This window comes from Nicotiana attenuata, chromosome 9, assembly GCF_001879085.1.
Source record: "Nicotiana attenuata strain UT chromosome 9, NIATTr2, whole genome shotgun sequence".
In the NCBI taxonomy this organism is placed as follows: Eukaryota; Viridiplantae; Streptophyta; class Magnoliopsida; order Solanales; family Solanaceae; genus Nicotiana; species Nicotiana attenuata.
The window spans coordinates 23,018,793-23,031,242 of NC_031997.1; positions in this window are offsets into that span (position 1 = coordinate 23,018,793).

The following is a 12,450-nucleotide window of genomic DNA, read 5'->3' on the forward strand; positions in this document are numbered from 1 at the left end:
AGATTGGTGTTCGAATCTTCAATTCCTACGACCTGGAGTTGATTGGCAGAAAATAATTTTTAGGCTTACCTTATTAAGAGAGAAAAACGGTGAAAGAGAAAGATGAAGAAAGAAAGAGATGCGATAGTGAGGAAAGAGGAGAGGAGAGAAAAAAGGAAAAGGATGTAACTAAATTCCCTAATTCAATGTACTAATAATGGATAGAATATAATTTATAAGTAATCTTTGTTTGGGGGGGGGGGGGGGTAATAGTACAAAACTAGGACAATTTTGGTAAATAAGTTTTAAATATTGTATAGGAAGGAAAAATTTCCAAGAAAATACAAGAAGTCCACCTTGCATAAATGAGTTCTCAGTTTTACCCGAAATTAGATCAAAAGGCTCTAGTATAAAATCTAATAAAAAATTATACTGCAAGGACCTTTTTAAAATCATTATTTATATTTGAACCTATTAAAAAACTTTAGAAAAATAGAAATTTAGAGTATGCTCGTCAAAAGTTGGAACACCAAAAATTTTGACGATCACCGAAATTTTCAACAAGAAAGCAAAATGTTCTTTTGATTGGCAAGAGTTTGCCAGAATCCTGACAATCATAATAAGCATATTATGGAGATCACCAGGAATTTGTGATCAGAAATCTTGATTAGCACTAACGAAGGGGTAGTGGAATTTCTTTCGTGCGGGTGCCTGATAAATTGTGGAAGAGGAAATGTGGATGAGATTGGATGACGTTACCATGTTCTAGGAGTTGCATATGCTGACCATTCTAATATCTTTTAGGCTATTGAATACATTTGAATTCTTGTGCCTACCGGATATTATAAGTTCCCAACGAGTGACTACTTATGATTTTATTTCCTCAACAATCTTCCAACCCCTCTTTCTTCTCTTGTTTATTTTCCTCTATATAAGATTTGTAAATATTTCATGTAAGCTTGCAACCCTATGGAGTTCCTTTTTTATTTTTCAGTGCAGAAAGCCTAATAAAGGAGCTAGAATTTAATTATGTATTTTAGGATCCGTGACTCTCACTACACTTTCTTTGAGGACGGCATAATTCTTCTAAATCAATCTCAAATATCCCAATGAAACAAAAGAAAAAGATGCAGGTGAATATGTGGGTGCTCTGCATTGGTTGCCGCCCATATCATATACGAAGCAAACTAATTTACTTAAAAGGCATATTCTATTCATACGGTGAGGTGGGTTGGGTCATTTATATTTCCTTAGAGACAATTTAGATAGTAGTTGTAACGACCCGACCGGTCGTTTCGAGAGTTGTAGTCTCATTCCCCCATTTTTTTGCCTCTTTTTGTGTTTTACAGCTGTATTATGACTTATCGAGTTAGTTGGTTTGGGTCCGGAGTGATTCTGAAGTGATGAAAAGAGTACACCACCCCTTGAGTTGTCCTTTCAACATCTGGGCCTCGGTAAAAATAGACTCAGTAAATAAAGACGAACCAGAGAGGTCTATCACTCCGAGTACGCCCTTTGGGGAACTATCCGCTGCCCGAGAATAACCTGCAACGACCTCATTATCGGCCTCCCTATATCGAGGCAAAGTGTCCTCGTCCCCTTTTGGTTCAGAAGCTTCGACTAAAGCTCCTTCATCGACCTCCCCGAGTCGAGGCAATTCAGTTTCAGCTCTCACCGGTTCGAAGCCCTCTCGTACCTTGACATCTGACCACACGTGGGCCACCAATCCGGAGTTTTTTTTTCTTCTTCTTCTTCTTCTTCTTCTTCTTCTTCTTCTTCTTCTTCTAACTCATCCCTAAGTCGGTGGAGTGAGTCCGGAGAGGGCGCCTGAGCACTGGTGCTACCCTTAGATTAACACACTAGACTTCTTTTTGTTCTCTTCTTTTCCAAGCTCGAAGAACTTCAGGCAAACTTCCCAAATAGCATGCTGACATCAACAGTTTTAAACAGATCCAAACAGAAAATGTTCAATCTAACCTAGCCTTAAGCTGCAGCAGATCCAACAGTCCATACACCCACCAAACTTCAATCATTTTACAAACCAACATACTGAATTTAAACGCCTATCCAGACTTACAAACCAGCCTTAAGCTAATAACATAAATAAACAAGCAAACTCATGAAGAGAAATTAAACTACTACAGAGTTAAGTGAGTTTAAGAACATAAAGATGGCATCTGATAAACAACATACGTCATGGATTTTCAACTGGATTACTTAACTTCAGATTTCTCATTCTTACACATTTAGAGGTCTAGGAAGTACCTGAACACAGCAAAAACAACAAGAGAACAGCCTGGGGTTAGGAGGAAATAGCAGTAGTAGACCAGCAGCAATGCAAACAATTCAATCCATGTTTGGAACCAAGAAATAGAAAAATAGTGGAAGTTCTTTCAAAAAACCCAGAAAATTGAACTAATTGATCAATGGAACAGTACCCAGGACCCTTTTTTTTTCTGATCCTGAAACTCTCTCAATGTGTGTGTATTTAGTGTTCTAGGTGAAGAAAGTAATGCTAAAAATATGTCAGCCATTTTTTTAGCTCTAGGTGTTCTGATCCCCCTTAATTTTATTGAAAACCAGCCTTATATAGAAGGCCTAAGGGCAGCAGATTCACAATTTTGACAACTACCCCTTCCCCAATTTTCCTTTTGTTCAACTAGCACCCTAAATATTAAACCTAATTACTGAACTACCCCATCCCCTCTTTCCTAGAAGCTTCCCAATCAGTTATAGCAAGATTCCCTCAACTTAAACTCCCCCAAATACCCTTAAACACCTGATAATTACATTTACCCACAACTGAGATTTGGAACCCATTAAACAACTGACAATCCCAAAACCCCTCACAAACCTTTTGGGCTTCAACTAATAGGCCCGCCTGCATGTAATGCAGGCCCCAAGCTAAACAAAGCCCGACACACAGCAAATTTCGGAAGAAGAAGAAAATAGCAATAATCCGACTCAATGAAATCAAAACAATCATAAAGGACCAATTCAAACTAGACCACGAGATTGTAACAAAAATTAAATAGAGGAATTAGAAATGATCATTGAGGTCTTACATGGATTCAAAGGTCTAATAAAACTAGACCATGTTAAGTCGTTTAACAACATTCTGACAGCCTAAACGATTCTGAGGTCAAACACGACGACAGGAAAGCTAAAATTCTTCATTCTTGAAAGAAAAGGAGAAGAAGATAAAGAAGAGAAGGGGAACGGATAGATAGGAAAAAGGATCAAGGGAGATAGAAATACCTAATACCCGGCGAAAGACGACTTAGGCTAAGCAAACCCCGACTCTTCCGATTTAGACCAAAATGAGTGTTAATTGACTGTTCTTGTGAGAACAGCCCACCAACACTCGTTTCAAGCCCAAATTGTCTTAAAAAATGGGAGAACGCGAACCCAAGCCCTTGCATGATGATCCCAGGACAGAAACGGATTTAGGATTTTATTTTTAGATCTGAGATTAAGGGCGACTAGTGGAGATTCCGAGGAAATTGACACCGGTAAGGTATTTGAGGGATTATGGGGAGTGTATGGTTAATTTTTGGTGGGGTTTGGAGCTTCACCACCGCCAATGGCGAATTCCGGTGGGCGGGGGGTGGTGGTGAGAGACTGGGTTTGAGAGAGACGAACAAGCAGGGGTCTTAGGTTAGTCGGGTCTTTCGGACAGTTTTAATTGAAACCAAAGGCAGTTTCACAACCGTTGGATGATGTAAAATGAGAGGCTAAGATCAATTTAACATAATTGAACTCAAAACGACGTAGTATCGTCCCCATACTACGTTATTTTAAAGGTCTTATTGACTAACACTTGGACCGGGTGTGGGACTAGGTTCTTGGGCCCAGCATTCGTTTGGGCCTGCTGAATTGTCTCTAAGCAACCCTTTTGATTTTTTTTTCAATTTCCAATTTTTCTTTTTTCTTTTCTAACTAAATAACTCTTAACTTAAAATAATTTACCAATTTAAACTAACTACTCATCATAGCATTTCCAAAAATTAAATAACTCCTCAATTAAAAGAAAAACTATAAAATTTAAAATTAAAAGGTTAAAAATGCAAAGTGAGCCATTTTTTTTGTGATTTTCCCATTTATAAAAAAACTAAGTTACTAATTAACCGTAAAAAATGTAAAAATAAACCCCAAATTCAATGCCAGGTATTTGTTTTGTATTTTTCTTGATTTAAATAAACATTAAACATGCACAGAAAAATGCAAATAATTGAGAAAATTCTACGAAAATTCCTAAAATAGCAAATAATTAAAAAAAATCTATTTCTTTGGGATTCTGTAGGAGTAATTCATATAGGGCAAAAATCACGTGCTAACAAAGAATATCTGAGTCCCTAATCTTCAATTGGTGATACCTTGACCTCAAGTAGATCTTAGAGAACACCCTCGCTCCCTGAAGCTGGTCAAACAAATCATCAATACGAGGCGAAGGATACTTGTTCTTGGTTGTGACTTTGTTAAATTGCCTGTTATCAATGCACATTCTCATAGTGCCATCCTTCTTCTTCACAAATAGGACCGGTGCACCCCAAGGTGACACACTAAGCCGAATAAACCCCTTATCAAGGAGTTCCTGAAGCTGCTCTTTCAATTCCTTTAACTCTACCGGTGCCATACGATACGATGGAATAGAAATAGGCTGAGTGCCCAACACCAAATCAATACCGAAGTCAATATCCCTGTCCGGCGGCATACCCGGTAGGTCTGTAGGAAACACATCCGGTAAATCTCTCACCACCGAAACTGAGGCAATTGTAGGAGTCTCTGCACTGACATCACTCACAAATGCCAAATAAGAAAGACAACCCTTCTCAACCATCCGCTGAGCCTTGAAGAACGAAATTACCCTACTGGGAACATAGCCTAAAGAACCTCACCACTCAATCCGTGGAAACCTGGGCATCGCTAACATTACAGTCTTAGCGTGGCAGTCTAAAATATCATGATAGGGAGACAACCAATCCATCCCGAAGATCACATCGAAATTTACCATACTAAGCAATAATAGATCAACCCTTGTCTCAAATCCGCTAACAGTCACCACCCACGACCGATATACACGGTCCACAACAATAGTATCTCTCACCAGTGTAGATACATGAACAAATAAAATAAGTGATTTGCGGGGCGCATCCAAATAATGAGCAAAATACGACGACATATATGAAAAAGTGGAACCATGATCAAATAATTCAGAGGCATCCCTGTGGCAAACTGAGAAATACCTGTGATCACAACATCTGAAGCAATATCATTGGGTCTGGCAAGGAGTGCATAGAAACGAGCCTGACCACCACCTGATCGGCCTCCCCCTCTAGGGCGACCCCTAGCTGACTGATCTCCACCCCGAGCTGGCTGGGCGGGTGGTGCAGTAACTGGTGCTAAAGTCGAAGGCTGACTCCTCTGTTGAGATGAACCTCCCGAAAGGCGGGGAAAATACCTCTTGATATGACCCAAATCTCCACACTCAAAGCACCATTGCCCTAGTGATGGGGACTGAAGGGAGCCCCGAGCACCGGGATAATCGCTAGAAGGACCAATCAAACATATACCCTGAGCTGATGGTGCATGAGACGAACTCTGAGCTTGAAGAGAGATGAGTGGCCCTACTGAGAAATTTGAGAACCATGGCTAGATGATGCACCACGGTGAACTGTACGAGCCGTCTGAGCATGTTTGTAGAGACGACCCTTGTCGTGGTGAAACTAACCTCCAGAAGGAACACGACCAAAACTACCTGATCCACAAGCCCTCTTGGCCTCCCTCTCAGCCCGCTCCTAGCGGCGAATATACTCTATCTCCCGAGCAATGTCAACAACCTCCTCAAAAGAAGCACCAGGAACCCTCACCCTAGTCATAAGAATCTGCAACTGATATGCAAGACCATTAATGAACCTCCGAATCCTCTCCCCGTCCGAGCCAACCAACCAAAAAACATGACAAGATAACTTTGAAAATCTCATGTCGTACTGCGTCACATTCATATCATCCTAACGCAGCAGCTCAAAATGTCTGCGCAGCTCCTCTCTGCGGGATTGCGACACATACTTCTCCAGGAAGAGAAGGGAGAACTGCTGCCAAGTAAGGGGCGCTGCACCAACTGGCCTATGCCTCTCATAAGACTCCCACCATGTGAAGGCAGCTCCAAAGAACTGAAAAGTAGTGAACGAGACCCCAATGGTCTCTAGAATACCTGCTGTATGGAGAATCCTTTGACACTTATCCAAGAAACCCTGGGCATCCTTGCCCTCTGCACCGCTGAAAGTCGAAGGCTGAATTGTATCGAACCTCTCCAATCTACGCTGCTCATCATCAGGCATGACAGGAACCACAAAGTCCCGAGCAGCTGCAACCGGCCTGCTGGTAGTGCCTCTTATGTCTGGAGTCCCTGTACCACCTGCTCAGGTATGCGGGCGACGGGAGTTTGAGCACCTCCCCCGGCCTGAGAAGTAGCTGTTGCGGTCGGAACAGAGACCGCCTGAGCAAGACTGGTGCACACGGTTGAAATCTGAGCTAGGGCCTCCTGAAGGCCTAGGATAACAATAGGCACGGTTCGTGCCTAAGCTGGTCTCGCCGGTGCATCTACAATGAAAACCTGATCCTGAACTAAGGCAACTCGTGGATCTGCAGGTGCCGCCATAGTTGCTGTGTGGGCTGCACCTCTGCCCCTACCACGACCTCTACCACGACCTCAGCCTCTCGCGGCCCCAACTGATGGCATTGGTGGTTGTCCGTCCTGTCCAGTAGTACGTGCCCTCCCCATATGTGAGAGAATATAATAATACGACTTTAGTTACCAGAATCAACAGATTTGCACGACAAGAATTTAAGAACGTGAAGTTTTTCCTAAAGGTTTTGCAGCCTCTCAAAGATAAGTAAAGACGTCTCCATACCGATCTGCAAGACTCTACTAAACCCGCTCATGACTCGTGAGACCTATGTAACCTAGGCTCTCATACCAACTTGTCACGACCCAAAATTTAACCCGTCGTAATGGCGCCTATCGTGGAATTAGGCCAACCTCAACACAATAATCCAATACCGCAAAAATATTTTTAAACAATAAATAAGGAAGCGATAAATCATTAAGGAACATTTTGAAAACATAATAAAACCCAAATTTACGATGAAACTGCCCAAAACCGGGGTGTCACTGAGTGCATGAGCATTTAGAGGAGAACATAGTTTATTACAATGTTTAAAGGAACAAACTGAAATACATCTGGAGATAATGAAGGAGAGTCAAGGCCTGCGAATGTCATGCAGATACCTAGATAGTCTTCTAAAGCCTGAAGCCTCGATCAGCGACTGCCACTAGGACCAAAAGTGCTTGAATCTGCACACAAGGAGTAGGGGATAATGTGAGTACACCAACTTAGTAAGTAAAGAGTCCAAACTGTAGACTGAAAGATAGTGACAAACTCAACTGCAACAAAAATAATAGAAATGAATGAGCAGAAACGTAGGCATGCTTTCAATTTAACAGGCAGCTGAAACAGTAAAATAGAGCAGATACGAACAAGGTAAAGAATAAAACTCTGCTACATCTACATTCCAATGCACATGTTGTACGTGATGCACCATGCTGAATATCTCATGTACTCACACTCTCAAATGCTCGTCCACTCAGTACTGTATATGGCTCATACAACCCAGGGAATATCCATCCAAGATTATGTAAATCTCTGACAACATTCACTCAGTACTGAGGAAGGCCAATCCAGCCCTATGGAGAAGATCCATCTCCAGGTAATAATAATAACCTCATAACCACTCGGTACTGTATGTGGCTCACACGGCCCAGGGAAGATCCATCCAGGAATATATACAACACTGACCATTAGTCTCTAGTGTGAGCACGTGATTTTTGCCCTATATGAATCACTCCCAGAAATTCAAAACAAAATATTTTCTTTTTATTATTTGCAATTTTGTGGATTTTCGTGGCATTTTCTATTAATTGTTTGCATTTGTCTGCGCACTTATTTTATCTAGTTCATGAAAAATATAAAAAAATATATTGCATTTGCATTTAGGATTTAACTCTACATTTTAGGATTGATTAACAAATTAGTTATTTTACAAAAAATGAAAATCACCAAAAATAGTTTATTTTTCACTGTTTTGAATTTTTGTAGTTTTTCCTTTAAATTTGGTTTTATTGCGTATAATGAATCATTTGATTTGTAGGATAATTTGATTTGGGATTAATTTAGGTTTTACATTTTAATTTCGAAAAAAAGAAAGAGAAGAAAGAAGAAGAAAAGAATTTTGAAAGAGAATAAAAGAAATTTGAAAAAGAGAGGAAGTTAATTTGGGCCAGATTTCGGTTTAGATATGCAAGCCCAAACGGATTCCACCCATAAACCAGGCCATACCCATNCCCAAAGCGGTGAATATGTTCTTCTTTTAGAAACCCGACTACCACCTTTGCATCATTGGTGGGTAATGCGGCAGCTTTCACCCACTTGGACACGTAATCACAGCAACCAGAATGTATTTATTGCCATAGGAGCTGACGAAGGGACCCATGAAATCTATCCCCCAAACATCAAACACTTCCACTTCTTGAACTGGGTTCATGGGCATCTCGTGACGCCGGGAAATGTTTAGACCAAAATGAGTGTTAATTGACTGTTCTTGTGAGAACAGCCCACCAACACTCGTTTCAAGCCCAAATTGTCTTAAAAAATGGGAGAACGCGAACCCAAGCCCTTGCATGATGATCCCAGGACAGAAACGGATTTAGGATTTTATTTTTAGATCTGAGATTAAGGGCGACTAGTGGAGATTCCGAGGAAATTGACACCGGTAAGGTATTTGAGGGATTATGGGGAGTGTATGGTTAATTTTTGGTGGGGTTTGGAGCTTCACCACCGCCAATGGCGAATTCCGGTGGGCGGGGGGTGGTGGTGAGAGACTGGGTTTGAGAGAGACGAACAAGCAGGGGTCTTAGGTTAGTCGGGTCTTTCGGACAGTTTTAATTGAAACCAAAGGCAGTTTCACAACCGTTGGATGATGTAAAATGAGAGGCTAAGATCAATTTAACATAATTGAACTCAAAACGACGTAGTATCGTCCCCATACTACGTTATTTTAAAGGTCTTATTGACTAACACTTGGACCGGGTGTGGGACTAGGTTCTTGGGCCCAGCATTCGTTTGGGCCTGCTGAATTGTCTCTAAGCAACCCTTTTGATTTTTTTTTCAATTTCCAATTTTTCTTTTTTCTTTTCTAACTAAATAACTCTTAACTTAAAATAATTTACCAATTTAAACTAACTACTCATCATAGCATTTCCAAAAATTAAATAACTCCTCAATTAAAAGAAAAACTATAAAATTTAAAATTAAAAGGTTAAAAATGCAAAGTGAGCCATTTTTTTTGTGATTTTCCCATTTATAAAAAAACTAAGTTACTAATTAACCGTAAAAAATGTAAAAATAAACCCCAAATTCAATGCCAGGTATTTGTTTTGTATTTTTCTTGATTTAAATAAACATTAAACATGCACAGAAAAATGCAAATAATTGAGAAAATTCTACGAAAATTCCTAAAATAGCAAATAATTAAAAAAAATCTATTTCTTTGGGATTCTGTAGGAGTAATTCATATAGGGCAAAAATCACGTGCTAACAAAGAATATCTGAGTCCCTAATCTTCAATTGGTGATACCTTGACCTCAAGTAGATCTTAGAGAACACCCTCGCTCCCTGAAGCTGGTCAAACAAATCATCAATACGAGGCGAAGGATACTTGTTCTTGGTTGTGACTTTGTTAAATTGCCTGTTATCAATGCACATTCTCATAGTGCCATCCTTCTTCTTCACAAATAGGACCGGTGCACCCCAAGGTGACACACTAAGCCGAATAAACCCCTTATCAAGGAGTTCCTGAAGCTGCTCTTTCAATTCCTTTAACTCTACCGGTGCCATACGATACGATGGAATAGAAATAGGCTGAGTGCCCAACACCAAATCAATACCGAAGTCAATATCCCTGTCCGGCGGCATACCCGGTAGGTCTGTAGGAAACACATCCGGTAAATCTCTCACCACCGAAACTGAGGCAANCAATGGCGCATTATATTTGACAGATGTGGAAGGGAAATGTGTAGAAATGGCTATCAACTCTGATGCAGTCAAGCGATACTATGTATGATTTCTTGGTTTAATTGTACTTTATTGTATTTGGCATATTTTTGAGATTGAAATGACGAAGGCATTTCGTTCTGCTATCCAAACACTGTATCCTTTGTTACCCCTTTTGAGCCTCATTTATTTTCTTCCGTACCCCTCTTTCGGAATCAGTAACAACTTGGGAGTTCGAGCAAGGAAAATCAGTGAAGAAACAAGAAAATACAATCTAAAAAAAAAGAGAGAGAAAATAAAAATGAAGAAAAGAAAAGAAAGAAAAGAAATGAAGAAAAGAAAAGAAAGAGAAGAAATGAAAAGAAAGAAAAGAAAGTGGAAGAAAAGGAAAGATTGCAACAGCAAAGTAATTCCTATGACCTGAACTACGTTTGACTTGATCCCGAAAGGGTACGTAGGCAGCCTCTCTCTGAGGTTCAGTCACACCGAAATAAAAGTCCAGAAGTTCCCAAGGAAGAAACTGGGACAGAAGTTATGGTTGTGCAAGAAAGTTGATTCCGAAAGTTGTAGTTGTGAACCCATATTGAATTGTTTTAGAGCCTTTTATACCCTTTTCTTTCTAACCCTATCCAAAAGCCTGCATTACGGTCCAAAGAAAGACCTTCTGATCAATCTTCAGGAAGTGCCAATACGAGCAAGTAAAAGTGATTCACATCAGGGGCAACACTCCGGTGCAGGGGAAAAATGATAAAAATGAGAGAATCTTATTGGTGAAAACCCTCACGGGCATCGTAAGGCGAAGTGAGTTGAGAGAAATCAAAATGAGAGAGTCTTATTGGTGAAAACCCTCACGGGCACCGTAAGGCGAAGTGAGTTGAGAGAAATCAAAATGAGAGAGTCTTATTGGTGAAAACCCTCACGGGCACCGTAAGGCGAAGGTGAGTTTTTCAGACAGGCAAATGAGACAAGTCTGTGGTCAAAAGCTACTCAAGACATTGCAAGACGAGAAAGGTTTGGGTTTGGGTGAAAATCAGGTTGTGAAAGTCCAGAACAACAAATGTGGCAATCGAAAGTTGATTGGTTAGACAGACTGGGCTGATTAATCCAAAATGCATGGCATGCTCAATGGTAGCAGCATCTCCACTCAGATAAGTCTTATTCTTTTCTTTCTTCATTACAAATCATCAGTTCTCGGATTCTCTTTATCTTTAATCCTCGAGGTCGTTGCATTTCATTCTTTCGAGGTCTATCTTTAAGATGTTTTAGTGTCAGTTCTGTTCGAAACAAAGGAAAGAATGTCAGGGCTAACTACTAGCTTCCTAGTTGTACAGACAGGGCCAGGATATATCAAAGATGTCGAAAAGCAAAGTAAGTCATAAAGGACCCCTAGAAGTTTCATCGGTGGATTAGTCGGATAATTGTGGGGAAGAAGCGAAGTTTCAAAAGAGGGGTTAGAAACACAAAAATAACAATATGGGATAGAACACTTGGGTCATCAAAGTCAAGGGGTTGAAATTCGATCAGGAAGTCGAGGGGATTCAAGGCAAGTCCAGGAAAACGAGACGGGGTAAAGCCCAGCAGCAGGGATGTACCTATCAAGAATGCCGGCAACTAACCACATTTTTGAAACTGACAAGATTTTTCTTTGATTGAAACAGGGGCAGAAAGTTTTCACTGGTTTCGGAAAAATCCTCCTTAAAGAAAAAGCAAGCACCCAAAACAGGTATGACGGGAAATTCTCAGGACCCTCCTGGAAAATGGGACTTACTTTAAATTTCAAAACAATCATGAGTAGCATAATTTAGCATAAATAGGAATATAAGTTGGTTTCAAAGTTTGCGCGTTTAAGATAGGATTCAATTAGGAGTTTTCAGGACCCTCCTGGATAATGGGATGTAGCTTTAAAGTTCGTTTCAGATAACAAGATATAGTGGGAGTCGTACTTTCAGTAGATATAACTTAGGTTAAAACTATCTTTTAACTAGAAGTTGTCAGGACCCACCTGGATAATGGGGAGTAGTTTAAGACCTTTTAGACAACAAATGTAGTGGGGGTAATACCTCTAGAGGATATAACTTAGGTTCATAATTATTAGAAGTTGTCAGGACCTCCCTGGATAATAGGACTTAGCTTTCAAATTCTTATAATAGTTGGTAGAATAATTCAGTTTAACACTTACCCATGTACCCAGCTACCAAACTGGGGCAGAAAGTTTTCTTTGTTTTTGTTTATTTTGTTGCAATCAGGAGCCCACCTGGAGAACAAGGGAATGCTCTTCAAGTTTCAGCAGTCAGGCGCCTACCTGGAGAACAAGGGAAGTACAATCCAAATTTTAGCTTTTAATTTTTAATATTTGATA